Raw genomic sequence first — 6,365 nt, 5'->3', positions numbered from 1 at the left:
CTAATTTTTCCCTAGGATTTTTGCAGGTTAGTTCTCCATCATGCTTGTTCTAACTAAAATAGTATTGATCTAGCAAAAACCTTGATTCAAGTTTTGTTGTTAATAATTTATATGTTGGTTTACACACAACTGAAAACTCAGTAATTACTTGTGCTATTTGGTTCTAGAAGCTTATAACTCTACATGATTTTTTAATTGATTGTTGATGTTTTTGGCAAATTTGGGTTGAATGTTTTTGGCGTGACCCTCTTTAGTGATTGCTTTTGGAATCCATGGATGGATAGTTGTAAGAAAAAGTTTTAATTTGATAATTGTGGTCGATTAGTCCCAACTATAAAAGTAAGCAAGGCTATAAAGTACCTACATATATGCTTTTACATTAATGTGATATATGTAAGTAATTTAATTATTTGTCTGGCATGTTCTTTGATACTGGTGGAGATTTGTTTATACTTGAGGGCTTGTCTATCAATGTGTGTACTTTTAAAAAATTTACATGAGCTAAATTGTTAATGATGTTGATGTGACTCTTGCAATGGTCTCCATGTTTATATCATTGATTATTTTTCTTATTCTCTTAAGTATTTACCTAAATCGTGATCTGCCAAGATTTGGATGTGTCCATAAACTAATGGTGTGGTCTGCATAACTATGGATGGTTAGATAAAAATCATATATGTTATTTTACATGATGATCTTTATACATGCTTATGATGCTTGAACTGTCAATAGAATCCATAATTAGCTTACCATACAGGTTGTTATAAGAGCAAATTCTCTTAAGGATTAAGTTGTGGACTTCAACTTCTCTTACTTATGTTGAACATCTTCAATTGATCAAATCTGTTCTCTTTTCGATCCAAGTATAATGGTATTTTATGTTTATTCTACCTTGTTCTATTATCATGAGAATTGAGGGCATTTTGTCTTTCTCTAGAAGGGTTATTCTCTCTCTTTTTATTTATTTATTTATTATAGGGGCTAAAGTAGCTTAGATTTTTGTATGTTATTGTTTTAAGGAGGGTGATCCTTGGCTTTAAGACGATTAAGACTTGGAATACATCAGCTATTCTCAAGCATGTTTGGAGACTACTTTCAGACATATTAATAGTTTGGTCAAATTGAGTGCATAATATTTTGTTCGAGGGTTGTTCTTTCTGGCATGATAAGACCTCTTTCAGTATCTTCTTGGCCTGAAGGAAGATTTATTTCAGTAGAGATCATTTTAAAGAGATCTTTGTTTAATGTATTGATGATGGTGTTATTACCCTCTCTGTTTGAGGGTTCACTTGGATTGGGCTAATGGCAGTTGGGTTTCTTCAAAGAAGAGGGTTTCTTGAATAATAATAATAATAATAATAATAATAATAATAATAATAGCAGTAGTAGTAATGATAATAATAATAATAATAAAAGAAGAAGAAGAAATTAATGAGAACTTTGAGATGAAAGATTAATGTAAGGATTAAACAATGATAAAAACAAATGTCAAGGTTAGAGGATCCACCAATGGTATTTCAAACAAGTATAATATAAACTCTTCTTACTCAATTTGGAAACCACACACGAATGAGGTTCCAATCAGATGATTTGTCATTAATAGCTCATTATAAATTATTAACATGATCATATTAATTATCTTATTTACATAACACCAAACTTTTAAATATTGTCAGGAATTCATGATATTAACAATAAATCAAGTTCCTTTTATAGCCCAGGTGTAGGTAATACCAAACGGTTGGGCTATGAGAGTGTCAAGCATTTGTTGTACCAAGTGTTATACAACATAAATCTAGATTAACCATTTAACAAGCAAGGTATTAAGAATTAGTAAGATAAAAAGATAAGACATGTTAATATTAAACATTAAGGTCCATGTTGAGTTTACACTATATTTATTCTTACACTATTAGTGTAACCTTTTCACCTTGACATAATAAACTTAGCTAAACATAATGAAGAAGAGAAACATAAATAAACAAAACAAGAACATAAATAAGATACAAGTTAACTAAGGAAAGGAAAGGAAATGAAAAACATAAACAAGATATTAATGAAAGCAAAACTTAAAAATTAAAAAAAATATATAAAGAGAGAAATAAAGAGCATGAACTTGATATGAACAACCCAAGCTCGCTGCATGGCAAATGCCTCCTTTTATAGGCCAAAAATCGGAATTATTGATTTGATGACTAATTGTTGAGTGGGTGACCAACTTTTGACTTGGCAAAAATCCTTATTTTCTTGTCTGAATAAAACAAAAATGCTACCATCCGAACTGGGTCCACTAGAAAACATGAAAGTTGTATGAAATTGACTCAGCTTTCCAAGGAAAAAAATGGAGGTCATTTGGACTTCTAGAACTCCAGATATAGGCCAAACACTGAACAATGTTCGGGTTGCAGGACAGATTCAGACTTCTCCATTGTTGATATAATTTGAACTTGAAAACGGCCTTCTTAGATCTTGATGAAAACATGAAAGTTGTAGGCCTATGTCTTACCAAGTCTGTGTAAAACTTTGAGGTCATTTGGACATCTAGAACTCGATATATGACCCAATTACCGAATAGTGTTCCAGTTTGGACTGCGCCAACATCTCTTTTCTAAGTTTGGCCCTCTCTTTGTCCTTTCAATTTCCATACTTGAACTCATCAATCAATCCTTTGATTTATGTGATAGGCCTGCATTTAAGATGAACATTTACCATATATTAAGGCATTTTATAGTATTAGACTTGTTATTATAAAACATGTTTTAGTTAAGGAGTTATTGATACTTTAAGTGCAAAATGATGATATAAAACCTTGATAAATATGCATTTTTAAGTACTAATCACTTATCTAACCTGACATTCTGGCTTCTTGGAGAGAAATGGAGGCCCTTTATGAATCTAGCAAGGCTTGTGCTATTAGAGTCAACAACTTCTCATCAAAGAAGCTTGGAGATCTTCTAGCGGTAGCACGGGTCCATCCTACTGTGAACCAAGTGGTCTGTCACCCTATATGACACCAACCAAAGGTTCACGCATTTTGTTAATCCAGTCACACGTCACCCACATGATGTCTGATGGCGATTTTTTCGTTTGTTTTGCTTGATTGGTTCTTTGGAGTCGCCATCTAGTATTATAGTCACTAAGAACCCTAACTGGTCTTTTAAAGATTCTAAGGCAAGGGACTGGTTGCGTAAAGGGAAGGTATTAGCACCCCTAGTATTTTGGTAATTCTTAACCTTCTCTATTTTTGTTATACTAGGATAATGACATTGTCTAAGAAGCTGAATGCAGTGGATGAACTCTTATCAGGTGATCCTTTGTACTTGGCAAAGGTGAGCTTGCTGCATTGATTCCTGTAATACTTGTCAGCTGAACTTGTTCAGGATCTAGCATGCACAACTAACTAACCTGTTTGTTCCTCTGATTTTTGAGGCTGGAAGAGAGCGTTAGAGATTTGACTTCGATGATTTTGACCCTGTTTCTCAGAAATTCAACATTTAATGGAAATTGGAGGATTTTTTAATACAAGTGTTATTTAATTGAGAATGATGCTAGGCTGCTGCACATGGCTCCATGTTAAAAGAAATGGTAAATTTAAAACCCTTATTTCACTTCAGAGCATAAAGATTTTTGGCGTCCAATTTCTTTTCTTTTGCTAGGTTTGTCTTTTAGGTATAAGCTGCAGATTATGATAGAAGTCCAGTTTAGTTTGCAACTCATTTCAAGCATTGTATACATGTTCTGTCTATCTCCAGGACAAAGCTGCCTGGTCTTTATTCTTAATATTTCATGTGGAGTTTTGATATGGACATGAATCTTGATGCCTTGTTGAATTTGCCATAACCTCGTGAATGTTGTTGCTAGGGTGAGAAATAAACATACCAGAATTCTTGAATTTTGTAGAAACAAATATTAACAATTAGCAAACAAAACCATAACAAAAGCACTGTTCACTCTTGTTAGCTCTAGATTTTTTTCAAATTTGTACATTCCAGTCCCTCTATTTTGCAAAATTTACAATTTTATTGTTGAACTTAATTTCTTATTAATTTTATCCTTTAAAGTTAAGTTTTCATTGTTTTAATCTAATGTGTTCTTAAATGTTTCGATGTAAGAAACATGACAATTTCACAAAATGGCACAAAAGTTTTATTTCATCCATCAAGTTTCAATTTGTTCATCTTCTGTCCTTGTTCTTTTTGGTTATTGTGTTTTGACTCTATACTTTATTTTAGTTATATTTTAGTAATTGCAAGTTGAGAGAGAACATAGAAAGTTATCCAAGGAGAGAAAGTTCATGCACATATGATGAACTAGACTATTTGCAAATATCACCACCCAAGTTTACACTCCAATGGGACTACAACTAGAATGTTATTATGGATCAAAATCTCATAAATCATCTTATGAACACAATATTTGGATGTCTTTGCCAAACATGATTGAATTGCCTATAACTTTTTTTTTTCTTAAGTGAATATTAACCTTTTAAGACCATAATAAACTCAATATCTGCATTGTGCATTTTATGGTTTGGTAACAATAAATATGAATTGCATTATTGGTGGGGACACCAGACCTATACTGTAATTCCTGCATCTTCTGCAAGAAATTGTCCATCATGTAATTTGGCGTACCAAGATTCATGCTGAGAAAGCATGGTAGTTCCATAAATCTGTCATTTAATATATATATATATATATCATCACTTCGTCATCATACATGTGTTTATGTGTAATCCTTTTGAAATCATGAAATTCTAGAAATGTTAACATTGTATAGAGAGTTATATGTTCAAAGATGTTGGGAGGCTGAAAAAGAGCACCTTATGGGAGTTAAAAAATGGGGGAGCGAGGATCAAGACGAGGATGTGGGATGCATTTCTTTTGTTGCAGTTCCTTGTTTTTCAGGAAACTGATTGGATCTTGGTTAATCTATTAGTTTTCTTTTGTGCTTTCTTTGTTTCACCAATTTATTTGATTTTTGCTTGATCCATTTAAAATGAGTTACCCTGTGATTTTCTCTTACAAGTGTCTTCTACACGTATGGAGATAACAGACCTGACAATAATTGTTTTTTCATTGTGAGTGATAATGTCCTCGATTTGTTTTTTTTTTTGGTGTCCTTTTTAATAAAATTTTATTGGAGTTAATTAATATCAAAATTTTGTTATGGGCTTTACAGTACGTTTCTTTAGTAGCCATTCATTTTGTATTGAATGATCTCTTCCTCAACCTATGCAATTATGATAGGCATCAAGTACTCGTATGTTTCATCATACACTCTCACTTCCAATCTTATGATTTTTTTATTGCTTTCTTGATTGTGCTTGTTGTAGATTTTGTTGTTTTTTGTACTTTGATATTGCCTTATTTATCTTTGTTGTGTAATAAATATTTTTTCTATTGGTGCTATGGTTGGTTCAAGTCTACTCGTTCTATTAGTTCCTGCCTTTTCTATTTTCTATTTTCTTTATTCTTTTTTTTTTTTAATTTTACAGTTCCTTCTTTATTGTGTTTATGTTGTTGTTCTATTATTTCTGGCTTATGTTTTTTCTGGGTTTGCGTTTGATTAGTTTTAGTCTTTGCTATGTTAATTTTTTCTTGGTTGGCTCTTCAACTTCTTATTGTTGTTGTTCTTGGGGGTGGGGGGATAGTTGAGTTGGGTTTTCTTTTGAGGTTGTTTTCAGCGTGTATAATTTTATTTTATGTGGTAACCAAGGAATGAAATAAAGCAAATAATGACAATTGTTCTGTACTTGGATGATAGGCTGAAGGAAAGGGATGAAGACAAAGACGTGGTGAAAAATATCAGCAGCTTAACAAGTAGCAGAAATGTCTAGAATATACTATCTATGATACAGAACTCCATGATGCTCGACAAAAATTATTGGAGGTGAGTACCTTTTAGATGCTTGGACATGCATATAGGTTTATTCATGTAGTGCTTTTATGAATCTCATAGAATGTTGCCCAAAATTACTTGTTGAAGTATACAAGGAGAGGCATGCTAGTAGATGACAAAGAGGAAAATAAGTATGATCAAACTGGTCAATCATTATAGATTTACGATGTCTCTTGTTTCTTCCACTGGTTGTTGTACCTTCCTTTATTTGTGTGCTTATTACAAAATATTATGTACATTAGGAGGATGCCTAAATTTGCATCACATTCAAGTGCTAACACCTTTATCCTCAAAGTAGAACACCTATATCAAACCAGATCGCCACACTTTTGAGCAGCTTTGCGAGAATACCTGCCATTCATACTGTTCTAGCACTGTTTACCTTTACTAGCCCCATTCAGCTCTTTTGCTTCCATTCCTCATAGCTCTTTTTGTTACATCACTTTTAGTCACACTACTGTAAT

Source organism: Populus alba, chromosome 17 (genome assembly GCF_005239225.2).
Source record: "Populus alba chromosome 17, ASM523922v2, whole genome shotgun sequence".
Classification (NCBI taxonomy): Eukaryota; Viridiplantae; Streptophyta; class Magnoliopsida; order Malpighiales; family Salicaceae; genus Populus; species Populus alba.
This window is presented reverse-complemented; position numbering follows the sequence as displayed.